Source organism: Manis pentadactyla, chromosome 1 (assembly GCF_030020395.1).
Source record: "Manis pentadactyla isolate mManPen7 chromosome 1, mManPen7.hap1, whole genome shotgun sequence".
NCBI lineage: Eukaryota > Metazoa > Chordata > Mammalia > Pholidota > Manidae > Manis > Manis pentadactyla.
Window position 1 is genome coordinate 223,532,032 of NC_080019.1, and position 27,596 is coordinate 223,559,627.

Consider the following 27,596-nt stretch of genomic DNA (forward strand, 5'->3'; position numbering starts at 1 on the left):
ACTTCACAGTTAAGGGATCGCCTATTCCTGAATACGTGATGGTCCCTTGACCTCCAGCTAATAATGTCCTTGAATTTTCTTCTTGTATTTGGATTTTTTTTACTCAGTAGTGTCTTTTTTTTTTCCTTTGTAAAAATATGTAAAGTAGAACTTTTTGAATTCTTCTAATTTTATGGATTGTCCCTTTAGGCTCAAACCTTTGCTAGCATCCTGCACCATAGTCTAGCTACAATCCTTATTTTCATTTTGCTCCATCCATAGATACTCTAACTGGGGGCTGTGGTGAAGATGGGGAGGGAATATGAATATGCAGGGGGAAAACAGCTCTCAAAAGACTCTAATAAAATGATCTCTTCTCTGTAATTCAGAGTTCTGCCAAACAGGGAAGAGTTTGTTGATAGAATAAAAAAGGTCATTGTTATACTTGCCAAATTTTCTTAGTAGTGTTTGAAGATTTATAAAAGCTTTTTCAACAAGGAGGTACACAGTCTCAATAAAACCCTCAGGTATAGAATACATTCAAGAAATACCGACAACACCAGGTCTACCACTGACGTACCTTGAGCAGCCTGCTTTTATCTTTCCTCTACGTAAGTGCCATACTCGTTGTGTTGTGTCAATAAGAACTCCTGTAGGAAGGATGTCCTGGCTTGAACATTTTCAAAAAGTGGGCTTCGTTTGCCCTGATGCAAACATGTATCTCCATAAATCACCTTCTTTGATGCTGAAATCAGCAACTTTAGGGCTTCTTACTGGGATTAATCACCGAGCAGTCTTCCTCCCAGTTTTGAGATTGGAGATTTATCACATGTCTCTCCTTGTCTGTCTTGGGCTCCATAGCAGGAAACCCTCTCACGTAGGTATCACAGTTGCTTTATATGAAATGGGTTTCAGTTGGTGGCTTTGTTTTGTCCTTTGTGGTACTGTTTCTGTCATCTGTCTGTCTTTCCATATCTGGTAACGTAGGGAATACGAAACAGTTCACATTTCCTTTAATGCTATTGAATAAATTGGTGGTTAGTTCCTTTAGAACCCAAAATTCTCTTTAGAATTTGATCTAGCAGTTGTAGTTTCTCTTTTTTAAAGGATGGAGTAAATGATAGGCATACATTTCTCATTGAAGCATCCTAATGGACACTTTTAATTAAAAAAGAGACTGATGTAGTGGCAGTGATATGCCACTTTCTCTGAAATAATAAAAACTCATTGATATGTGCTCCAGGGAATCCCCTATGTATTCATCTTAAACCACAATTTTTAATATCACAATGGGAAGTTATTGTGTGTGTGTGTGTGTGTGTGTGTGTGTGTGTGTGTGTGTGTATTTTGGAATTTTGCCCAAAAAGCAAGCTTTGAAGTCAGATTTGTTTTATTTTTTCCCAGATTATTGAATTATAATTGACAAGTAAAACTTGTATGTACTTAAAGTGTACAGGGTAGTGATTTAGTACACATATACATTGTGAAATGATTACTACAATTAAGTTAATGAACACATCCATCATCTCACAGAGTTACATTTTGCTTTTGTGGCAAGAATACTTTTAAAAGGTTTATTCTTTTAGCAAATTTCAATACAGTATTATTAGCTGTTACTTTTTTTTTTTATTAAGGTATCATTGATACACAATCTTATGCTCAGGTTTCACATGAGCAACATTGTGGCTACTATACTTCCCCCTATTATCAAGTCCCCACCACAAACCCCATTACAGTCACTGTCCATCAGCATAGAGAACTTTTTCATTTTATAACTGATGTTTGCATCTTCTGACCGACATCTCCCCATTTCCTCTACCCCCCAGTGCCTGGCAACCACTGTTCAGCTCTCTTGTTCTATGAGTGTGACTTTATTAGATTCCACATAATATAGATGAGGTCATCCAGTAAATGTCTTTTTGTGTCTGGCTTATTCTACTCTGCATAGTCTTCTCCAGGTTCATCAATGTTGCAAATGGCAGGATTTCCCCTTTTTATGGCTGAGTAATATTCCATCATGGGATTTAATAAGAAGAAGGAAAGAAAAAAACAACAAGGAAATCCTGCTGTAGCAATACACATGCCACATCTTCTCTATCCATTCATCTGTGGATGGATATTTGGGTTGTTTCCATGCCTTGGCGATTGTGATTAATTCTACAGTAAATATGAAGGTGCAGATATTTCTTTGAGATACTGATTTCATTTCCTTGGGCTATATACCAAGAAATGGGACTGCTGGATCATTCAGATTTGTTTTAAATCTTAGTTCATCACTTATGAGCCATGCAAAGTTAGACAAGTTTTGTAAACTCTCTAAGCCTTCTATTTCTGATGTATAAAAAGGGAGAGATCTCTTCCTTATGGGGTTTTAAAAGAAGCAATGGATTAAATCACATTGTGCAGCCTGTGGCGCATACTAAGCAAGCACCACAGGAGCTTTAGAGACATATATCTCAACGGAAAGAACAGGGAAGAAAATAAAGTTTAAGGCAGAATGTAGACAAATATTTTCATATAGATAACTACAGGAGAAAATACTGCAGAATCAGCCAATCACGTGGAAAATGTTCCTCAACTCTTCACATAGGTTTGTTTAAAGTAAGCTGGAAGTTGGGTCCAAAACATCTTTTCCATTCTGATAGAAAAGAGTGGCAAAGAAATGTGTAAAGAGTATTCAGTCCTTTGCTTTGGAACACAATTAATTTTTTTAATTTTATGACATAAAAAATGCTTTCTAGTAATTTCCTCAAATGCTCACCTTCTGAAGGAGGTATTCTCAAGGAGATATTAAAAGTTGATTCTTTATTTGTGAGTTCACTAAGGAAAGTGAATTCCAAGAAGAGTATTGCTCTTTTCATTGTTACATGCCTTTTTTCTTTTTTTTTATCCCCATCTATTTTTGGAAAGTATTTGAAGTATCTAGTGTGTGTATAATTTGGTCCTTTGGGTTACTTTGTGAGAAGCCTAATCTAGCAGCATAGTTAATACTGGAGAATGAAGTTCTTAAAGTTATTTTTTTTTTTTTTGCTTTGAGAAGTTTCTCCTCAGTTTCTTGGTCATTTGTGTTAGAGAAATAAGTACATTTGCAAGATCATAGACCATTATAGAAGAGTTTCCAAGTCATGTATGAGCTTTTATGCCTGGGACTGTAGTTCATTTCTTGAGTTACTGGTTTAAAAAATGTAGCTTCCTAGGCTCCTCTGGAAATTGACAGAATATATCAGGATAGGGTCTTATATCTTCCTTTTTTTAAAGCAAGCACCCCAGTTGACAATGTATATGTAAGCAAGGCTGGACCACCATAGCCTTTTCAGTCAACCCACTGGAAGTAAAGACTAAATGCCTGTGTTTCTTACAAGTGATACATGGTGTCCTTTGTCCGTAAGACCTCATGGCTTCCTCTAAACGTAAGTTTGGAGAAGTGGCTGAGAGGGAATGGTGGGAGGAGAAAATAAAACCTATCATTGGGTTTGATTACACAATGTGTGTTTAAAGTCTGTCAAGTATCTTTGTGGCACTACTTCCTATATTTTACTTAGAAAATGATTCCACTTGTAACTCGCAGTCTTCAGGTTACAGAGGAGAGGCCAACAAAATGGGTGTCATCTGCGAGGAATGAAAATCAGTCAAATTCAAAGTAGAAACTTTCAGATAACAGTGGCATGTAGTCTCCTGGTTGGCTGTTGGTAGCGTCTGCTTCTCGTTCTTTGGAAAACATTGCACTTATCGTGAGGAATGATGACGATTATCCTTCAGGGATGAGAAAGCCTTTTAGTGGCCAGGACTTCTGTAGATCTGCAAGACAGTGACAGGGCAAAGGCCAGACCTGGCTCAGATGCTATTTTATTGTTATTGATAGACGTTTGGGTGGAAGGCAGTTTGGCACCAGGTGTTTTGTGGACTGACCTTAATCGTGGATGAAGCTGTGTTTGGAGGATGTGTCTACATGGTTATCTCTTATTAATTACTAAAATTAGGGTTCACATTATGGTCACGGTATGGTGTCTTCCTACCAGAAGCACTTTTAGCAAGGTGATTATGTCATTGAAGGAGAGTCTGACAATTCAATGACATAATGTATTTGCAGGTCCACTTTGTGCCTGGAGTGAAGTTCTGGAAATACCATGTCAACGTGTCAATACAAAACTGGTGAGGACACCAACATTGATTAGTTTACTTCAAGATATATATATACAGCAAATGGGACATGCCTGAGGCAGGAGAGAAATAAGGTTTTGTGAGACGGCATGAATAAGTGCCATCGAAGAAGTGTATTCATTATCTGTTACTATGTAAAAAATTACCTTCAAATTACACCCCCTCCACAAACCTAGCGATTTAAAACAACCAATGTGTAATCACACAGAGTTTCTGAGGAATCCACGAGTTCTCCTGAGGATGCAGCCAAGCTGTTGGGTCACCGTGCGGTCATTTGAAAGCTTAACTGGGGCTGAAGGATGTACTTTGAAGATCACTTGCATGGCTTTGGGCTGGAGGCCTCAGTCATGGGCTGCTCACAACATGAGAGCTGGCTTCCCTCAGAGCAAATAGTCTGAGAGGGAAACAGAGAGGGTGCACATGACCAAAAGGGACGTGGTATAACCTAACCTTGCGTTCGTCACACAGACCAAGCCTGGTACACTGTGGGTGAGGAATACACAGGATGGGGTACCACAAAGTGGGCACCATTAAGGGCTATCTTAGCAGTGACCAAGTCACTGACTTTGGGGCATTGCTGACAGGCTTTTCTGAGAAGGTGCTGTTCAAGCTGAGATACAAAGGATGAGTAGGTGGAGTAGGCATGATTTGGTAGAGAGCCTGTCCTGGGTGGTCAGACCATGGTTTGTTTTGAAACAGTGAATGAAGTCTGGCGTGGATGGAGCAGAAAGAGCCAGGAATCATGTGCTGAGCGATGTCGATGAAGAGGTTGGCAGGGACCAGACTATACACCTCCTTTTAGGTCAAATTAAGGATTTTGTTCTTTGGAGACTTAAGCTGGTGAAAGACACGATCAGATTTAGTCTTTTTAAAGATCTCTCTGCCTGCTGTGAGCAGAATGGATTATGAATAGGGGAACCAGTTTGTAAGCTATTATAGTTGTCCAGGCAAAAGATCATGATGGATGAGAACAATGGCAGTAGAGATAGTAGTGCATGGACGTGTAATTTGAAGAGGAAAAATGATCAGAAAACTTAGGGATGCAGTGGGGCTGTTATGCAGGATGAATGCTGAGGTTCTGGCTTCTAGAATGGGATGGGTGGAGGTGACATTCACTAGTAGATTGAACCTTGGAAGAGGACCAGGTATATATGGAATGCCTGACAGAACTGACCCTGACTTGGGGCTAGCGTTGCATGCCGTGAGTAAATGTACCAGGTGATTCGGGTATGGGACAATCAGAGAGGTCTTTGCCAAGAAAAATGTAATTCCACTCTGATTCACAAACTCATGGCGCATGTTTAAGGCCATATGACAGGCTTTGTTTTTGTTTTAATTTATGTGTGAGTAAAGTCTGGCAATGTATGACAGGGAATTCTTGGTGTTTCTCTTTTAATGATCATTCTTCTAAAACAAGTTGTAGAAATCCTTTAAATCCCAGCTTAAGTTAGTTTTTGAAGTGTTGAGGTCCATTAGACCTGTATTAGTTCAGGTCTCTACTCCTCCTTTCCACTAACTCCAAAACAAATTCACCAACTAACAATCACACAATCTCTCTCACACACACACACAAACACGCATATACTTCCACTTGCCAAATAATTAAGTATGACATGTTATAAACTTAGAGCATTTAAGAGTCTAGGGGGACCAACCAGCTGATCGTTCTTGTATTTTGAGCAAGAAATACAGTAATTGGACACCTACTTTGTGGTAGGCTCTGTGTTGAGGGCTTTTATATTGTCCTAATTGGTACCTCTTCTCACCTGTCAAAGAACTGCGATGTACCAAGTACTGTTCTAGGCATGTGTCACATGCTAGGCAACGAATGTAAGAGCTGTCCTGTCCCATGTACTCCCCTGTGTGAATGGCAGAAGACAAGAGCCACATCCTACCCATCCATGAACAACTTACATGCTCACATGGGGACGTGAGAAGAGCACATGCACGTGGTGGCATGGCAATAGGAGATGAGGTAAGTCCCATTGTTAGTAGTGGCCCATGGCTATTCTGGGGAGGACAGAAATCCCTAGAATATAATGTTATCCATGATGTTAGGGATTTTTGTCTTACTTGGTTCATTGATGGTAACCAAGGCCCTCAGAACACACTTGTTGCAAAAATGAATGAGCCAATCACTATTTTTTAGAAACTTTTTATTTTGAAATAATATAGACCTGCAGAACAGTTGCAAAAATAGTAGTATGGAGAGTTCCCATATAACCTCCACCCAGCTTCCCCTGATGTTAACATCTTACATAACCATGGTACAATGCTCAAAACCAGGAAATTAACAGTGACACACTCCTAACTAAACTAAGGACCATTTGGATTTCATCATTCCCCCCTGCCCCCACTAATATCTTTTTCTGTTTCAGGACCCAACCTAGGACTCCACCTTGTATTTAGTTATCATGACTTTGTCATGACTCCCCCCAATCCGGGACCATTCCTCAGGCTTTTCTTGTCTTTCATGAACTTGACATGAGTTTTAAAGAACGCAGCCAATTACTTCGTAGAATGTGCTTCAGTCTAGGTGCGTCTGCTGACTGAGCCCTGGAAAACACTTCATGGAGGAAGTGGCTGGGGCTTCTGGTGAGCTTGATGGACAGGCAAGCGGAAAGAGGATTTTTCAGGCAAGAAGACCTGTGTGCAAGCATATCTATCCTAGAACACACTGGTGTGGTCTGGGTTCTTCTTTGCATGTGCAAGTGATGAGTAGCCTCAGCTGCCTGGTTGGGAGTTGTGATCACTTCTTGCTCAGCTGTGCTGCCGCCTTGTTTGGGTCTCACCTTTCTCCCATCAGTGAGAAGGTATTGATTCCATCTCAGCCCCAGCCTCCGCATGCTGCCTGCCATGCTGTTGGGGTGCCTGGGTGTCACAGCTGAGGTGCTCCATGTCGTCTTCTTACCACATTGTATGCCCTTATGTAATCTGGGGACATAGGCTCTTATATTTATTTTTATTATTATGACTATTATATTTGCTAAGACTTGGCAAACACTATGTGTCAGACTCCAGGCCATGCTTTCTCCATGGAGAGCAATATCATCTCTAAGGGGGCAAACGCTCGTTCTTGTGGGGGAGGTGAAAAAAACTTACTCTTTTTATGGATAAAGTACAGATATGCCTGTAATATCAAAACAGTCATAGATATTCCCATTGAAAGAGGGAATTCATTGGGGGAAAAGAATCTAAAAACTTATTGGTGGGAGCGATAATGAGAAAAAGGTTGAGAAACACCGATCTAGGCCAAATGATTTGCCTGTATTATGCATGTACTTTTACAACAGTACCTTGACGGAAGTATTCTTATTATCCTCATTAAAAACTACACGTGAAAAAACTGAGAATTAGCAGAATTAACTTGCCCAAGATTACAGAGCAAGGGCACACTGGGGATGTCCACTCTGGACAGGTAGACTCCAAAGTCCAGGGTTTAACCTGTGATCATCCCAGTCAATTTGTAGTTTTATTCATATTAAAAACCAATTTAAAAGTCAATAGAAAAAAAATAAGTAGCATATCCTAAAACTGGGCTTATTCGTTCACTGGAGTTTCTTTATACATCACCCCATTATTAGAGTCCATAACTGTGAGTCTGCACCTTATGCGTTTGCAACACTGCCTGTTGGGGTTCTCATCAGGCACAGGTATATATACTCACACGAAGGCAGGGGCCTTTTGTTCAGTCCTGCATCTCCAGTGCCCAGAATAATGAATGCAACACACAGGAAGCGCTCGAAAAAAAAATGTTGAATGAACGAAGGGGAAAGGATTTTATATTTTAAGAAAAAAAATTTCAAAGCCAAACTGAATTAATTCTGTTTGATGTTAGAGCCATGATGATGTTTGCACTTAAAAAAATAAATACCAACCACACAAAATATAGGATAAGGCTCCTACCTACCACAGAGAAAACAAGTTCTGGGTGGTCAGCTGAGTTTGATGTAGAAACAGCCTCTAGCTACTCAAACTCCAAATGTATGATTTCATATTATTAGACCATGCATAGCTGATAGATTAAATCAGACTTAATTTCCATGCATATTGAGAGGCTTGAAAAAAAAACAGTATTACTGTTTGAGATAGAATGGCGATAATGCATTTGAGTGTAATGCAATGAAAGAGTCTCTTTGTCCTTTTCTTTTTCATTTGAGCTGTTCGTTTCTGAAACAGGACCAAACCTACCTGAGGTGTATCATTGCACTGGACAGATAAGCAAAAACCCCAAGTTGTATGAGGATGCAGTTTCCTTTCCCTAAGAAATTTTACATTTCCCATCTATGAATAGGAAATGCAAGTTGGTCAGCATATTACACAACATTTATGAATTCATCTCATAATCCGTACCAAGTCATAACACGGGCATCCAGTTGAGATATACTGAAGGTTCAAGAATTTCTAGAAAAAAGTTAGATTTGCCGAACTACACCCTCCAGGCAAATGCAAATTTCAGTTTTCACAGGCCCTTCCCAGAGTTAAGCATTTCAGAGGATCAGGGCCCATGAAAGGCTAAATTGCCTCAAAAGAAGTCTGTTTTCATATATGTGAGTGGAGACAGACAAAGGGATGGTGACATCACTAAGAAGTCCTCATTTTCTTGTTCCTGGTGACATTTACTGGCAGCATGGACAGGCTTCTAAGAAAATCTCCCACAAGTGCAAATGAAATGATGCGTTGGATAGCTGGGAATCTGAGAGTGGTTAGGAATTTTGCTGTGTGTTTCAAAGGATAAACCACCTTTCCACTCCCATGTTAGATACAAGCTTATTTGGGATGTGGGTTCAAATACCAATTTCCCTAAATCACATTTTTTTTAGAGTTCTGTAAAGTAGTGTTTTTGTTTCCCTCTGCTTTTAATTCTTTCCCCATGCCCTTGAAGCTTGTAAGACTTGGCTAAGTGAGATGGTAATGTTGGGAAGTAGGAACACATGCACACATACACACGCACTCACATGCACACATGTGGTCTGGATACTCAGAGCCCTATTACCTGGGCAGGCTGTACTCCAGCCCTCTTCATGGAGAGATGGGTGCTTCAGGGTTTTCTAATTACAGGCTTTCTGCCTCCTAACACTCAGCCTCTGAGAACCCTCTCAGCAGGAAAGCTGTGTGTTACAGACACTCCATTCCACACACTTAATGACCTAATGTAATATTCGAAGTTGAAAAAAAATCACTTTTACCTCAACAGGGTTATCTCCACTGTTCCCACCAACCCCATCTTTCTGGAGTTACTAACTTAGGCAATGCTTTTCAGCATTTTAGCAGAATCAGGCTTATCTGGGCCTCTGATAAGCTCCTGCTTTCCTTTGGGCAACTCCTGTCAAATTATTCCCCAGTGGCTGCTAAAAAAAGACAAGAGTAAATGTGGTGTTTCTTGCTCTTTTGGCTAGTGTGTTTCCACACCCTTGAGGGGAGGCCTGCTTCAAACCCACACTGTGGATTTTATTGTCCTGTGTCTATAATTTACATGGAAAAGTCATTTAAATATGATGTAAAGCATGTCAAATCATTGCTTTTGGCTTCCTCCTTGAGAGTTGATTTTTCTGTCCCAGGCAGTGTGGTGTGAGCATGCTGGGGGTCAACCACAGTGTAGCCAAATTAATTATTTCCTGTGAATTCCCCATTATTGACAAAGTCCACCTTAAATTAGAACTAAATTCTATATGAATCAAAAAGAAGAGCTGGCTGGACATGACAGGTTCAAAGAAGGCTCTGTGGGAATTTCTTTTTCCCTTGGCCCATGGAATCTGATTTTTTTTCAGGTTTTATCATTGCCAAAGAAGAGTTGAAATATCTTCCAAAATTCAAAAGGCATGCTCATTTGGCCTTAAAATTTAGCAAAGGCAATAGCATAAAGAGACCAAGATCTAGGACTTTGAACTTGGACTGACTTGGGACTTTGCTCCCAGCATTTCTTAGCTGGGTGACCTTTGGCACTTGCTTAACCTCGCTGAGCCTCATCTTTCTCATGCTTCAAAGGGAAGACACATGGTTACCCCTTTCTAGGGTTGCATGAGGGTGAGCTATATCAGCTTTTGAGCAAGATAGTAGGGCCAGGATAGATTTTTAAGGGACCTTGAATGCTAAGCCAAGGTGGTTGGCTTTTATTCCATGGATTGGGGCCAGTATAGATTTCCAGGAGGGTGAAGATACGATTGGATTTCCATTAACCAAAGTGGGGGTGGTGGACTGCAATACCACCAGCACAGTGCTTTCAAAATGGTCTGCCAGTAGAGAATATTTCTGGCTCATAATAATGACTTCGTAAAATAGCAGGTGCTATTTTATAACAGTTACTATAAGTAAAATAACAAGTGTGTATGATGCAAGGTTCAGATTGGTTCTTGGGGTGTTTTAAAGTAAATGTGACTCTCTTGATTGACTCGCATCGCTCAACCGTGTCCAAGGTTGGAGCAACTCTCAGCGGGCCGCTATTTCCCCGGCTTCCCGGGGCCGGACCACGTGACCCTCCCGCCCCGCTCCCCTCCCCACCCCACCCCACCCCTACCCCCAGGGCCGAGCGGCCGGGGCGGCAGGAGCGCCCCCGGGGAGCGGCCGACCCCGAGCGCGAACAGCGCGCACTGACGCCCGAGCGCGCGGGCAGCGCCTCTGCCCGGCGGCCGCGTAGAAGGAGCAGCTGCGCCGGGCCGCGCGGCCGCGGGGATGAGGCGGGCGGCGGCCGAGCGCGCGCCTGGGCGCCGGCAGTGAGCGAGGCGCTCCTCGGGGCCGCTGGGGGCCGCAGGTAACGCGGGCGGGTCCTGTCCTCGCCGGGAAGGGACAGCGGCGGGAGGGTAGGGGAGGAGCGCGTCCGGGGGGTCGCGGGGAGGACGCGGGGGAAGGAGGCAGCCTCCGGCCGGGCGTTCAAGTTCTCCCCACCTCAGACCGCTCCCCGCGGCGGGCGCCGGCTCGGCCCCCACGACGCTCCCGCCAGCGCGGAGGCTCCGCCAGCCATGTTTGCCGTGCGAGCTTCTCGGCGCGCGCGGCTGGGCGGCCAGGCCCGCGCGGGGGCCGTGGCCGCGGCCGGGGGCAGGTGCGCGGACTGGCGCGTGGCTCTCCGCCCGCCGGCGCGGCCGGGGCCGGGGTCGGGGTCGCGGGGGAGGCTCTGCTTCGCCGCCTCGAGCCCGGGGCCCGGGCCCCGGGCCCCTCGCTGCCTCCCGTGCCCGCCGTCCCCACCTGACGGGCCCGCTGCCACTTCACCAACTGCTGGCTGCCGCCTTCTCCGCCCCTCCGGTTGCTTGTATTTTGAGCTTCTTTAGCAGGGCTCCGCTGGCGAAAATGGAGAGGACCGAAAGGTTGGCCCGTTTGTGCAGAGCCCCGTGGGAGAGCCGTCTTTCTCCCCGACCCCCCAAGCCTGTGGAGGTCCCCCTCGCAGAGGGCGGTAGGGCTCCCCAGATCTTTGGCTTGCCGTCTGCCAGCACCCCGTAACCCCACCCTCAGGGGCCTTTCATTTGTGGGCAGAAGGTTGCTCTGAAGCCGGGAGGGCTGCGTTTCACCTGGAATGCCCCCAGATACTCCAGGGCTCTAGTTTCCATGGCTTCCCTGCCCGCTCGCAGGAAATGCAGCTCTTGGCAATCACGCTTGTCTGCTCTGAGCAGTGCCTCCCAACAGACCAGTGGGGAGCCAGCCACATCAGCGGGCTGTGTGGATGATTGCAGTCCGGGTTGCAGGTTTAGAGACCCTTGCTTGAGGAACCCTTGGATGAGCGTTCAGAGTTCCTCAGTTCTTGGAGTCACTCCTCAGCTGAGCGTTGTCTCTATTTTTTTCCTAATGATGACGCTTCATAGTTGACCTTTTCTATAGCATGTGGTGTGTTTCACCCTGGGGCTGTGCCCTGAGGTGGTCTTGTGGTGGTTTGAGTGTGGGATAAGAAACAGGTGATTGATTATAGCTGTGTTAGAGTATGAATGTGGTCAGTATAAGCACAGCAGCAAGCTGTATGGAGTGCCTAACCATGGACCAGGCAGGCACTGTTCTCAGCTCTTTATATATATATATATTATGCTCTTTCATACCTACAGCCACCCAGAATGCCTAGTTCACAGATGACCAGAGGCCCACAGACATTGATTTTTCCAGTGTCCACAGCAACCACAGTGGCTGTGCTGGAATTTGAATCTAGGCAGTATCACACCAGAGCTCATGCTCTTAATGCTGGCTCTTGGCAGAAGGTGGGCAGGACGTCTCCATCGTGTCATTCTGGGGTACCATGAGGTGGATAAAAAAACACTTAGTTGTGTTGCCAGATAGATTTGGGTTGAATGTTGGATTCAACATTTACAGAAGTTGTGAGTTAACCTGTATAAATCCTATGTGGCATGTTAAACAGCCATCAATATAAAACTCCTAGCACATTATTTACGAACAGCTGTTATTAGGTGAATTTTGTAGTTGCAAGAGTACGGTGTCATAACCAGTTATAGATTTTAAAGCAGAGGCTGTCTGTGTTTATGTTCAAGTCTATCAAGTCTACCCGTCTGTATTTATGTTCATGTTAGGGGGTGAATAAACTTGGCAAAATGCCTGAACCTCTCTAAGCCTCAGTCTTCACATCTTTTAAGGTGGGTTGTTGTGCAACCAAATGAGAAGATGTACTTTAAACTGTTTGTACAAGGTCTGGAACACATAGTGCTCAAGACATGCTGTTGGTCATTTTTTAATTTATTGAATTTATTTTTATTTTTTTTGTAAATCGGCATAGGCTCCTTTATTGTATTTTTTTAATTAAAAAATATTTTTGTAAAATCTGGATTAATATGGTTCCACATTATTCTTTGGGCTGAATGTAGTACACCATAGACCGTCTATAAATCTTAGCTTAAAGAGTTTGCTTGCCTACATGTACACCTGCAGTCATGTTTGTGTGTGCACGTACACACACAGAAGCAGCATATCTACATTTGAAAATGTTAGTGAATTCTGACTTGTTCAGTAAGAGTTCTGTTTCTCTTGGCAAAATAATGACTCTGACTTTTAAGGGTTAGGGAAACTTGAAAGTTAATTTTAAAGTGTCTGAAAACCAGCTGGAAGAATTAGCACCACACCTAACAGTTGCAAGGAGGGGAAAAAATGGATTCACTGTGACATTTACTTTCTATAGGCTCTTAAAACTGTAATATATTCTGTTAAACTGTTATAATCAACTGGAATTTTCACTTAGTTACACAATTCTGGAATGAATGTCTTCTCCGATGTGATTTTATAGATGTTGGTAAGTGAAAAGAAGTCATCAAATGAAACGTTTTCATACAGTGTTGACATGGACTAACATGTTTTATACAGCTGTTGAGTTTGGCCAAAATATTTGTTTATAAATGAAAAGGATGCTCTAAGACAAATGTTTACCAAAAAATTGTGTTAACTGGGAAACAACCTTAATGTCCATCAATAAGGGACAGGCGAAAGACAGTGTACGCATACACTTATAAGTGGGTGTATAGTTCTGAAGTAATGAGATGTTCTTTATATGATGATATGCACAGAGATAATCACCTCCATGAAGGCAAGCATTTCTTCTGTTTTGATCACCTCTTCAGCACCTCATAAGTGAGTATTCCTCAGTAAGACAAAGCAAGGTATTGAGCAGTCTCTATGGTTCATTGCTGTGCATGTTTTTAAATGAGTGAGTGACTGTGTGTGTGTATGCATTTGTTTAATAGTGACTATCTCTGGGGAGGGCCTGGAGGGCTGGGTGTGGGAGTGAGTTTTTGTTTTGGTTTGTTGGTTTATTTTTTCTTTTTATTGAAGTATCATTGATATACAATCTTATATTCGCCCTAAGTATATGGTTGTTTCTTTTTTTTTTTCTTTTTGTACTGTACCCCACTATGTGCCTGAACTAATCAAAACAGTGAAGTTCAGAGGACCTGATTCCCTGAGTTTGGACTTAATTTTTATTCTGTGTGATTCAGCCTTCCTGTTATCTTTTATTGCAGGTTGTTTAATTTCTTTGACTTGTTAAAATTACTGCTACTCTTCAATAAGATGATAAGCATGGGGCTTTTTGGAGCAGGGAAGGGTGTCTAATAGATGAAATTACTGTATAGGAAGTGGTGTATCACCCTACCTGTGAGATGCTCATCAGAAGAGCCTTACTCTTACCATTGGAACAGTCTTCATGGACCTCCCACACTTTATACAGAGCATGGTCTTCTCTAAGGAACTCTAGGTACTTTTCAGTGAATAAATGGCTAGAGTATGAGTCACCTATGAATCTATAATTTCATAGCAATAAGGGCAAGTCTCAAAGTAAGGAGTTTTTGCTTTGAGATGGGTACTTCCTAGTCTTTGAGAAACATCTTACATACACTTCCAGAATTCTGACACCTTCTATGGGTCCATTAGGGAGGCAGTGTCCAAAATGTAAGATGACGCATGAGAATACAGGAAGAAATCCTCCAAAGTTCTCTGTACATTTTTTAAATGTTATCTTTTAATTATCATATATGCCTCAAATGTTAATAGTGTGTGGTATTTTCTTTCCTAGTTCTGTTTGGGCTGAACCATTGAAAGTTAGTTGCCACAGTTTGCCACTTCACTTTTGTCACTTTTTCCTTCAATTCTTAAGTTTCTTTTAAGTGACTGTATTTTGAGCTAGGCATTACATTTTTTTTTCTTGTGGATTTTAGAAGAGTGCCATGTTAGAATTTAGAAGAAATGCATAATTTAAAAGTGGTATCTGAATTTTTAGTATGTGCCCATTTTGAAGATCTGAGACTTACTTTCTAAAATTTTTGACCATCTTGGTAAACTAAAACTAGTGTACAAGTTTCTGTTGCAGCCTTCCAAAACATACCAGTTCTTATGTCCTAAAAGAGATTGGTACAGATGACAGTGATGGTAAAGATATTGGTGACATGTTACCATGTGTACAGCAGTTTATCAAGTCACACTCATATGTATTACTTAATCCACAAAATAACACTTAATCCACAAAATAACCCTGTCAGGTTTGCATTGTGTTTGTTATCAGAGATAACACTAATCACACTGTTTTCCCTTAATATTTCTAACAACATATATATAATATATTTCTTGCCATTCCAGAGCTGGACTGCTACAGTTAGGCCTTGGAGAGATAGATCAGGACAAGACCACTTGTTATCATGTCTTAGCACAAACAAAAACATGAAAATTGTCCAGACCATGAAAATGACCAGATATCCTCCTATTCTGACTGATGCTTTATAATTTTTGCAATTATAGTCCATAGCATTACTCTGCTCCTTCTGCTTCTGTTCCAGATAAGATGTATTCATATATGCAAGCATAGACTTACCTCCACTTTTTAACACCATCCAGTCCAGAACGAAGCCCTGCTTGCTGAAACCCTCCCTCAAATATCTGAAATTACCTACATGGTCCACCCCTAGAAAAGCTTTTGCAATACTCTCTTACTGAGCCACCCCACAGTTCCCCATAGTGTACATTCCCCCTGCAATGAGTAATACACCAACTAGTTCAACTGAAAGTATCTTCCTAGTGGTTTGTAAAGCATTTGCTATTTAGTTAGACAGAATTTTTCAGAAGTCATTGTGTAGTATTTTCAAGAAAAAATACAGCATTTTGCCTATAAAATAGTAATTATTCATGATGGAGAATATAAGTTCAAAAAGGTACCAAGAATAAAAGAAAAATTCTTATTAATTCCCTAATCCAAGAATATCATTGTGAGCATTTAGCTCGTTTCCTTTATATATCTACATATGCATGTACTTGTACGTCCTTCTCTCCGTATGTATGCATCCTCTCATACACTCACAAAATATAGATAAATGGGATTATCCTGCATATGTAGTTTTGTAGCCTTTTTTCATTTAACATGAATATTTCCTTATGTAAATCTGATTTTCATAAAAATTTAATATTTCCTTATGTAAATCTGATTTTCCTCAAATACATGGTTTTTATTCTTAAATAGTATCTTGTCACATAAGACTAGAAAGTCACTCATTATCCTATGCAGATTTACCAGTTTTTCCTTTTTAAGTAGCTGTTGTAAACATCTTCATGTTTCAATGCACATTCAGATTTCTATTTATTTCATTAGGATGATTTTCCCTAGAAAAGTTTTTATTTTAAAAAGTTCTTTATATCTGTATTTCCTAATTATTTTTCCAGAGAAAAACTGCTGGTACTTAATACCGTCCAGGGATTTGGTTGCAGTCGGGAATTGGGTTTGCTACACGGTAGGGAGCCCTGAAAGCCCTCTCTGCCCGGAATCTGCTTTGCACATCTGCTTTCTCCTTCCCTCTCAGACTGGTTGTTAGATTTTACCAACATGGCTGCATTTGCTGTCACCCTGTGGAAGAGGGGAGAGGGGCAGTTCCCAGGGAAGGAGGAATTATTGTGCATTAAATGCACCCCCGTATGTATGAACTCTGTTCTTCTAAAACCTTTTTAGAGGCAGAACATAATTAATCATCATGTCTTCCTAGGAAGCTTTGTAAAATATGCTGCTCAGTAAATATTTGTTGCCTAAGTAGATGATAATCTCGTTTCAGGGTTAAAGCAATATGCAATATTAAAAATCCTTTTAGTCAAATACAGCCCTATCCCAAAAATAAATATAAAAATTTGTGACCCTTTACATTTTTTACCTTATATTCATTCTGTCAGGCTGCAGATATCTACTGAGGGCCTCCTTTTTGCGAGACACTACTTTAAGTGCTTATATTGTGGAACATGGATACATAAAATAAACACAAAATAAATGTAAAATGCTAGAAGGTGATACATGTTTTGATTTAAAATAATAAAGTAGGGTGAGGAGATAGGAGACTAAAAGGATTGTAGTTGTTTTAGATAAAGAGGTCCAGGAAGGCAAATATTAATTAAGAGGTCTGTCTCCTATCTATTGGAGGTTGTCGTTGATCCAGAATATTCATCCTAGCTTAGATGTTACTGAACATCTAACTACCAGTTGTCACTGTATGTCGTTTGTGACTCTCCCTGTGAGCCCATCTCAGTGACAAGTGCTTTCCATATGTTATTTAATGTTCCCGTTGCTCTTACAAGAGAGCTCTTATGCTTTTCTATTGGATGCATCTGTATGTGGAGCTAGAGAGGTTAAGTTCCCAGCCTAACTTCACAAAGGTCCTAAGCAGCAGAGCTGATATTCAGATCCAGACTTTGTAGTTAGTCCTGTAAACCCATCATTTGCCAAGACCAAGAAGTCTTGAGTTAGTCCTTCCCTAGGTTCTGAGGCTAAAAAGGAAAAGACACTTGTGGTCAAAACTACTGGTGAAAGGTTAATTAGGAACCATCGGTATGTAAACTATTAATATTGATGACAGGCTGCTTCTGTTTCCAGAAAGTGGGTACAGGCACGGGCCTCTCTTCATATGCTAACTAGTTGTACACAGTCTGCTTAAGTGCAAAGGAAGCCAGCCCCCTTTGTGTCTAGGAATAGCACCGAAAGCCTGGCTCTTTTGAGTGGAGTTGTGCTGCAGTGAGTTATTTAAGATGTATCCTTACACCCCCGTTACTGGGCACATATGCTTTGGCCCAGGATCACAAATGTGGATACAGGTTAAAAGGACACAGGCATCTTTTTATTATTGTTGTTCTTGTTCCCTAGAGAATGGGGATATCCGTTTCAGACGGCTCCTTGGCTGTACTGTGGAGAAGGGTTTCTTTCTGGCAGTAGTTGATATGTGTGTCTTACTGCATAAAAGAAAAATACTGAGGGCCAAACAGAGAGAAAGTGGCTGCTCTGGGTCTGACGGCACCCTTCATGTCTCTGATTCTGACATGAATCTTGCTCTATGAGATTTAGATGAGAACACAGCTTCTAGCAGATCTTACCAGATGGAGAGAATTGCATTGAGGCTGTAATTAATTTTTCTGAGTTACATTTTCATTTGCTAACCCTAATATTTTATTTTCTAGATTTCTAAAAGCTTTGGTAATATTACAGTTAAACCCAGCCTAACTTGGTATGAATCTATCCTGGTAGGGGATTTCTGGATATATGTATTTCTTTCAGATATATGTATTTCTTTCTGTTATAAGACGAACATTGTGGGGCGGTGGGGGGAGGGAATGGGTGGTTCATCACTACACTGAAATGCGGTGTGTACCTTTTAGTCTGGCCAAGGAATTTCCCAGATGAGTTTGTTCCTGTTCAAGTATTATTTTTAGCTGAGCATTTTGTTGACTATATTAAGGACATGGAAGTCTTGAGGCCATTGCTTTTCTGACTCCCATAATTCTGTTTTCTGGTTTCATCCTTAGACTCCAACTCAAAGGCTAGGGGAAATGGCAGAGAGAGAGAACAACTGTGAATAAATTTAAAAGATTAGTCTCTATCTCTTTAAATGTATATTTTTCAAGGGTTTCATGGAGAACATGGAATCCTAATTTGATGATTAGTTTTACAGTGTGAATCACTTAATATTCACATAATAATAATAACAATAACAATAATAAGCTGTGTTCAGTGTAAGGGAAAGTTTGGAAGGTTATTTCAGAAATATTGAATCCAATACTGATCCTGATTTTTGCTTTTATTACAAGGTATATTCTGGTCCAGGAGACTTTTGTTCAGAAAACATCCTTCTTCTCCGTATCCCTTTTTTGTTCCTTTTTCCTTCCCATAATTGTTTATTGAACATTAAGCTATGAGGAGACAGAGGTGAATGACTTACAGTCCTTGAGTAGAGACTGTCAAGCAGGGGGAGAGATAAATGAACAGATAACTATAATCCAATGTGGCAAATGACATAAGATGCCATAAGTCATGGGGAAAATTCAAGGAGAACAGAGTGAAGGGTATGGTTGTTTTTGCTTGTGTTGGGAATGGCTACCACAGAAAAATGGGCTTTGTAGTATCAATAAGAGTTTGCCCTGCAGAGAAAAGATCTCATAGGGAGAGGCAATATTATGAGCAAAGGCATGTTGGCATAAATGTGCATGGACTGCTATAGACAATGTATAGTAGAACACACCTAGAATTTAAGTGTGTGGAATGAATAGATGATGGCAGGTGAGGTTAGACAAAGTCAGTCAGGGAATATTGTGAAGGATCTGAGTATTGCAAACCTGTGTTAATCCTCAATAACACCCATGCTTCTCTTGGAAATCTTTCCATTACCATAGCCAGAATTTGAACTCAGACTACTCAAACAGAAAAAAGACTTAGCTAATGAAAAGGTCCAGAGGTATATCTGCCTTCAGGTATGGCCAGATACAGGTACCCAAATGTTATTGTTACAAGATGCCATAAATCATGGGAAAAGTGTTACTGTGTCTCAGCTCTCCCCTCTGCAGTATTCATTTTATTCACAGATTCATTCTAGTGGGAATGAGATTTTCCTAGATATTTTAGACTCTCATTTTTGCAGCTTAACAACCCCCATGAAAAGTTTCTTTTTCTCAGTGGTTGAAACCAAAGTTCTGAGATTGAGTCCAGTTGGATAACTATTTCCCCCCTTGAACAGTTTGCCTGGGGAATAGACAGTGCTTATTAGCTAGGTTGGGGCCAAATGCTGACCTATGGAGCTGGTAGCTGGTTACAGTAAAATGAGCAGTGAAGATAGTTAGACTCAAAGTTTATAATTCCAGTATAACGTTTACTACATGCTTTTCAAGGATTCCTTTTTGATTCATTTTCTTCCAAAACTGTTATAAGAGGGCCAGCCTGCAGTCTCATCATCCTTTTTGTAGGAATTTCTGTGAAGGATAAACTGTAGCAATATTTTCAGGGCTTTTAAAAAAAAATTATATTTTGTTAGCAGTCACTTTTTTCCTACTTATTCAATATAGCATTCTTGGGTATGTACAGTGTGCTAGGAGTTACTACATAAAGATGAATTCAGCCTTCGCAGAATTTAGAGTTTGGTAGGTGAAATAGATTTGAACAAAACTAAAATCTAGTGAGATATGAGCATCTATCAAACACAAAATCAACACCATCCAAGGAAAAAATATATAAAAAACCACCCATGCCACATCTGCTTTTCAACACAGGGGGTAAAGGCCTCAGAGTTAGCAAGAGTTGAGGCCATGAATCAGTCTTTTCCACTTGTTTTTGCTTTCTGTGTGCCCCTCACGGTGATGCCTCTCACCAAGCTGGACTGATTTTAGTTCTTTCTGTGTGTTTTTTTTTTTTTTAATTGGACATGGTCCTTGAATCCAAGCCAACTTCTTCAGCTGCTGTTTAACCAGAAAAGCAGCAATCAGGGGTGATTTTGACTATAAGCTGTCAAGAAAAAAATATTGAGGTGTCATAATGAAGACAGAGATTACCTAACATCTCTATTTTAAGAAATATTAATTTTCACTTTGCCAAATGCAGGCTTAGCTGTTTTTCTTTGAATCATCCCTCGTGGTTAAGTTTATAAAATAGCTTTCAGCTGAATGAATGATGGTATTTGATTCAAGTCATTGACAGTTTCATTCCATTAATAAAAAAAAAAAAGAAACTGAACATTTGGGTTACTCTCTGGATTCTAAAGGTGACCGTGTTCATTGTTTTCCTGGTGTGAAACACATCTGTATCTGATAGAAATACAGTGGAGGTCTTATTACATTCTTATGGATGCTATTTCAGTGTTCCCTGCCCTTTAACATACACTTCACTGGTAGGGACTGGTAGGATGAATCCTTACAGCGCCCCTCCCTTTCTCCCTGTTGCCAACTCCAGCACACTGACTGCACCCGGGAGCTTATTTCAGAGCTGCAATAGACCAGGCATCTCATGAGCTTCACCAGCCTTCTTTTCCAGGCCTGGAGAGTGAGGTCCTTAAGCTTCCTCAAAGTTAACAATAATCTCTTGCAGCAGATCTTCCCTTTGAAGAGTTTGTTCATGCCCAGGCTTTTAGGAAAGGGGAAAATTGTTTTAATGACCTGACCTTAGAAATATCCACTATCATCAGATTTCCCTTTCATCTTTCAAATCCTTTTCAACTTCATGGTAAGAAATGACAGCAAAACCTCTCAGGAAATAAGAACACCACCAAGAAGGAGCTGACCTGGGCTGACATCTCCTACCAGCCGTATTGGATTTTGCCAGGGTTATTTTTGCCCTTGGCAGTCATCTCCCTCCCTAATTGCAGGGCCATGCAGTGCCTTGTCCCCCACATGGAGAGTTGGCACTTCCCCCTCCATTCAGTCTCTGTTGCTCCTGCTGCATGAATTACCTGCCATGGGGATGGGGATGGAGATGAACAAACTCATCCCCCAGAGCTTTGCAGCTTCTGTGCCTTAAAAATCAGAGCTGAAGCCTCCTCCAGATGCTCTAGATTGGCCAAGAGAGAGACTCGGAACAAGAAATAGCAAAATGAGATTGAGTTTTGGAGGCAATCAAATTTGGGTTCAAATCCTGACTGACTCTTGCCATCATCGTCATCTTTCTCACTGACATCACCTTCCGCATTTATGCTGGGCACTGTGATCTCATTTCCCAGTCTCATTTATCTGTCCTGTCACCTCTCAGGTAATTGAGGCTTGAAATGGTTATTAAGAAACCTGCCCAAGTCGCATGGCTTGGGTCAGTTTCAGACTCTAGTGTTTCTCTTTCCAAATCCGACACTCTTCACTGATGCTGCTTTTTAACTCTAAAATATTATCCAGTATTAAATTGTCATATGTCATAACATAATGTGGAAATAAGGCTATTAGTGATCATACTTTTTATAAAATATCCCACATCTAGAATACCCACATGCTAGAAGTGATAGAAGCTTTCACTAGTGATTTTTAGATAGTAGAGAACTTTGGATTGCATGGATGTTATAGGTGGGATGGTTTCCCAACACTTGGCAGGTTTAATTTTCAAGGTTTCCACTATAGATAGAATTAGACCAGGAAACCTCTTAGCCACATGGATAATCGCTTATTCAAATACACAGAAAATGTTTTGATGGAGATCTGTTAGGAGCTGTCTATTGTGGGAATATTTGGTCTTGTTAAAAGGACTCGGTAGATGCCTATTCATTATTATTCTCAGGGGGTAGTCAACGTCTTTGAATTCTAGAAAGTAATTTTGAAGGGAGGATGGTGCAAAGACAGAGTTTTTCAGTAATTGGGTGTTTAGTGACATTTTGAAACTATTTTGGAAGGTGTCCATATTTTGTGACAGTCAAAACACTAAAGTAGTGATTACAGTGTATTTCAAAACTGATACAAAAATGGAAATATTGGATAGAGTCTAAGCCTCTAAGTGTACACAGAGCAAAAGTTACTATTAGCTTCCTGTTTATTCCTTGAGTATATTTAATAGTATGCTAAGGAATGTGGACCCCAATATTGTCTCACTATGAAGCCCCTGGTGGCAGTGACCATACCTCAATTTATCTTTGTTTTTCACCATGTCTGCCATAGTGTCTCCACCCAGTAGGTGCTCAGTGTATATTCATCTGAATTAAATCCACTAATGTGAGATGAGAAAGGAAGCCACCCAGTATTTAGAGGAGACACAAAACCAGGCCATTCATACTTTCATAAGTGAGTCAGTGTAGAGATACGTATTTCTTCCCTTTTGGGAGCCAGGAACTGGTCTAAATGCTGAGAGGTAGAGAGGACCCCCAAAAAGTTTACCTCTGATGGAAGGAGACAGAAAGAAGTAAACAAATGATTTGTTACACTGTCAATTGCTACCAAGAAGAAAGCATAGAGCTATGTGGTAGAGATGCCAGGAAGAAAGGAAGGGTCCTGCTGAACCAGGGTCAGGGAAACCGGTGAGACAGAGGCAGCCAGGCAGGGATCTGTGAGGAAAGTCATTCTGCAAAGAAATGGGGAGAGAACTCAAAACTAGCTTAAGCAGGACAGGAGTGTACCATATTTTTCTCCCTCACACTAGCAGTACAGAAGTAAGTACCCTAGAGCAGCTTGAGATCATCTGGACCCAGAGTCCTTCTTTGTTCTTGCTTTGCATTTTTCCAACCTCATGCTCCAAAATGCTATCCACGTCTGAGCCACCATGTTTGTTTTGCCCCCAGTCTGACCAAGGAAGCACCAAAGAGGTGTGCTTTCTCTACTGCCCATCTTTTTCTAAAAATTGCACATAATAGTCCTGCTTAGATTCCATTGGCTGAATTGCAGTCCTCTATAGCTGTATCTAACCCTAGGGAAGACTGGAAATGTTATCTCTATTCTAGGATGCCCTGTCGTCTTGAGAAATTGGGAATTCTGTTACCAAGGAAGAGTGGGAGAGTGGATGTTGAGGCTCAAGTAGCAGTGTGCCTGCCATAAGCAAGTGCAAAACCTTTAACAAGTTCAAAGCCATTGTGGCTGTTGGCTGATGGAAAAAGAGTGGAGGCAGATGAGGTCAGAGAGGAAAGCAGGAGCGAGATCATATAGGACTTTTTAGGACAATGTTAGGATTCTATTTTTTTTAAATGTGCTCTCAGTGGGAAACCATGGGACACTGCGTGGAAACCGCTGGAGTAGAAGATGAGGTGATTTGACTGAGTTCTAGAAACTTTACTCTGACTACTGTGGGAAATGAACTGTAGGAGGGCAAGAGTGGGAATAGGGACGTGTTGTAGGAGGAGGATAGGCAGATTTATGGGAGTTGATGATGCTGGCTTATACCAGCGTTGTGGCAGTTGAGAGAGTGAGAAGAGGTCCGGTTCAGAGTACGTGCTGGGTGTGTGTGTAAAGCAAAGGGAAAATAACAAGAAAGCTGATTGGTTGTTGAACACTTGCAATGCACTGTGCACCACTCATTGAATCCGCGTAATAACTATGCCATTAAGTGCTGTGTATTCTCACTTTACAGTTGAGTATGCTGAGGAATGGGAAGGTCAGGTAACTTGCCCAGGGTCACTTGTGGAAACCGCTGTAGTGATGAGGCAAAACTGGCAGTGTGGCCCCAGGGCATAGGCCCATTAAGATGCTCTGTGCTGCTCAAGGACGTGCCTAAGGGCTTCACCTGAGTGGCTGAGCACCCTGTGTTTCACTTGCTGGGACTGAAGGGGAAATTGTGGCTGGAGAGCAAGCATATATTCATTCAGTTTGGGCCCTGCCAATATTAGTACTAAGTTCCTGCATAATGATCATCTTAGGCATGCGCTGTGTTAATGCTACGATGTCTCTTAGAGATCTAAGTGGAGATTTCGTATAGGCAGTTGGATAAAAGGCAAGCGTATAGCTCGGACTGCAGCTCTAGCTCTAAATTTGACAGTAAATTTGAGGTTCATCAGTGTGTAGATGTAAAGCCATGGGTCTGGACTGGGGCAGCTGGACTGGATTTTCCCAGAGATTTTTGGTGTGCCCTAATAGTTTAGTGTAAGAAGAGAGATTGCATGTTTGGAACCTACTTAAATCATGGTAAGAGGTGCCCTTATTGTACAACCTTAAAGAATAGTCACTTAGAAGTGCCAGATACTTTGTAAAGCACCTTAAGTACTTGACATGGATCATGTCATTCAGTTCTCACAGTGACTTAAAGGCATGAGAATGATTGTCCTTGTTTTTCACAGGGGCAAATAGAAGCTTATGGGAACTGCAAACAGTAACATGGCTGGTCGATATTCCAGCACTGGGCTGTCTGTCTTCAAATGTGTTTGTAACCACTGTGTACCATTCTGAAGGAGTTTTGTGATAGAGAAACTGAGTTTAATCCTAGCACTTGCCTAATTCAGCCACGTGAAAGACATTGGTGGCAGATATTCACTCAGAACTGGTAGCATCCTGAACACTTAGGGTGGCACTCTGACTGCTGAAGTACGCCATTCTCTCTTTTAATTTTGGATATGACTATGGAGCAAATTTTCCCTCAGGCGCTCATGCTCTTTTATCTTTGTTCTATACAAGGTACTGCTTCACTGATTCACTTATTCAACGAACATTTAATGAACTACTAATATGAGCTATGCATTCATGGATATATGGATCATATATAAGCAGGTAGGGCATGGAGAGGACATAAAGTCATTTAAGAGATTATAAATGTGAAGGTGGGAAAAGATCAGCCAATTATGCAGAAAGGAACAGGAAAGGCATTAACCAAACGAGTGTAGCAAAGGTTCACTGCAGAATTTACCTGCTGGGTATAGTGTGTGCTTAATGTAACTACCTGTGGATTACATCTGTGTATATATTATATGTCTAATGTGTTTTATATATGTGTCTATGACATTACATATGTGTATGTATATACATATATGCAAAAAATCCATTCATTCTACTCACTGGTATGTACTCAAAATAATTGAAAACATGTTCAGACAAACTCCTGGATGTGAATATTTGTATTGCCGTACTATTTACAATAGCAAAAAAGTGGAAGCAACCCCAGTGTCCATAGACTGATGAATGGATAAACAATAATGGTATATCCATATAAAATATTATTCAGCCATGAAAAGGAAAGAAGTACTGGCATGCGCTACAACATCAATAAACCTTGAAAAATAACGTTCAGTGAAAGAAACTAGACACAGAAAGCTACATCCTGTATAGTTCCATTTATATGAAATGCGCATAGTAGGTGATTCTATGGTGGTTGCCAGGAGCTGAGGGGAGTGAATGTGTGATGGGTATGGAGCCTCTGTTTTGGGTGATGATGTTTTGGAACTAGATGATGGCATGGCATTGTGAATGTACTAAATGCCAGTGAGTTGTACAGTTTAAAAGGGTTCAAATGGTTAGTTTTATGTTAAGTATATCTTGACACTACAAAAAAATCCCATATTATATATATATATATATATATATACACACACACACACACACACATTCAAAACCTTTTACTTTTAAAATGCAAACAGAAGTTTCAGGAGTTTTTTTTTAAGAAAAGAATGCATTCCATTAGACATTAATTAATGGCGGTATTTTGAATAGCTGAAAGTCATGTATTGGCAAAGTGGCGATTTTTTACCTTAGGAAGAGGGAAAAGAAATTTGCTGTCTGCCAGGCCCTGTACAAAGTGCTTCACCGGGTTGTCAGATTTAAATAATTACAACAATCCTTTGTGGTGGGGGCATTTTCTCTGTCATAGGTTCAGGAATTGGGTTACGGGTGGTTGAGTGGCAGCAGAGAGGTTCAGCCTCTGAGTGCCGGGTGCCTTGGGTGTTCCTCTCCGAGGGGACAGCACCCCTTTCCCCTGGTCATCCATGGCACCCGCGTGCCCTGGCCCCACAGTGGTGCATGCGTTGTACCTGGCCAGTGAATGGATGAAGGAATTCAGTTATGTGAAGTACCAACAGTGTGTGATGGCAGTCGCCCCACTTTGAAAAGCATCAGTTCTGAGGAAACAGAGAACGTTTGTGCTATTAAATGAATCTGTATCAATGGACCCAGAGTAAAAGTGAGGTGAAAAATAGGGTGTTTCTGTTTAAAAACTCTAAGTTTTGAAAAATTCCTTTTTCAAGATGTTTCAGTCCTTCCTTCATGTAAATGATAGATGTGAGGTGAGGAGGAGCTAATAAGCTGTTTTGAATTAACTTAAGGTCTGCTTGAAGTCTCTATATTCTTTTAGTCAGCCAAAAAAGCTAGTCTGTAAAAATAAATTCATTTATGTAAAGATCAATACTCTCCACTTTTTATGAAGTTGCCAGTTGGTATTAATAATCTTTTGGAAGTGCAATTTAACTTTGAAAACAATATTGCAGATATCTAGAAGTAAGACAGCAGTGTCTTTATGGTACCATCCCAAGCTCGGCATGCTGTGCAAATGCCCAGACTACAGACTGGGACACAGCCTCCTTGAAAGGGAGCTCTGGTGTGACCGAAGAGGGGTTGGTTACTTTTCCCCCTACTTTTTAGCCTAAAGGTAATGATTTAGGACGGCTGTTTTAGAAATGTAGAAAATCACCAGAGGAAGAAGAGAATATGCATGAATATTAGCCTTTCTGGAATGTGATGACAGATCAAAATGACTTAAAGCCTTCATTTTTGGCTTTGTGGGTGTGTGTTAGGGCTGAAGTTAAGGACTTGATATTCTTCTTTTCTCACTCCTTCGTACTGGTGGCCTTTGAAAGTCTGAGGACTTAACGTTACTGATGGATGGCAAGGCTAGGAGAGAACAGCTGTGGGTTTGATAGAGGTTTAGTTTTATAACCTTTAGAGGGTTGTAGGAATATTTTGTCATCCAAATACCCATATTGTCAGTTGAGGGAGCACCCCCATCATGCCATTAAAAGAGTCAGGTCTGTAAAAAATAACCCAGAAATTCCCCCTCTTGGCTGTTCTTGTATTTATTTAAAGCTGTGGGTCAGATTTGGATGCAGGTCAAATGCAGGGACCTGCATGTTGGAGGGGGTGTGTGGAATTTGGCTCTTCTGAGTGGTTGCAGGTATATGCAGTGTGTTGTTAGAGTAACTGAGCTGTGTTTCCATGAACAGGATAGTTTCATTATCAAATTCTTATTTTAATACTGTTCTAATAGCAGCTGTGACACATGTGAACTAATTTGCATGCAGATAAAGAATTCTGGACAGCTTGGTAGCATAATTACTATAACATACATTGCTAGTAAGAGCTGGAGCTTGTACTAGAGGTAT

At 41.1% G+C, this 27,596-nt stretch overlaps 1 protein-coding gene across 30 annotated transcripts in view; it reads left to right on the forward strand.

Moving 5' to 3' along the window:
• Positions 1-27,596, forward strand: part of MAGI1 (membrane associated guanylate kinase, WW and PDZ domain containing 1) — a 569,375-nt gene that overhangs the window by 392,660 nt on the left and 149,119 nt on the right. The window contains exon 1 of one of the 30 annotated variants that reach the window (XM_057507772.1): positions 10,670-10,891. The exons of the other annotated variants lie outside the window; for them this stretch is intronic. The gene's annotated coding sequence lies outside the window, so the exon portion shown is untranslated. Of the gene's footprint in view, positions 1-10,669; positions 10,892-27,596 lie in introns of those variants that run through there. 30 annotated transcript variants of the gene reach the window in all.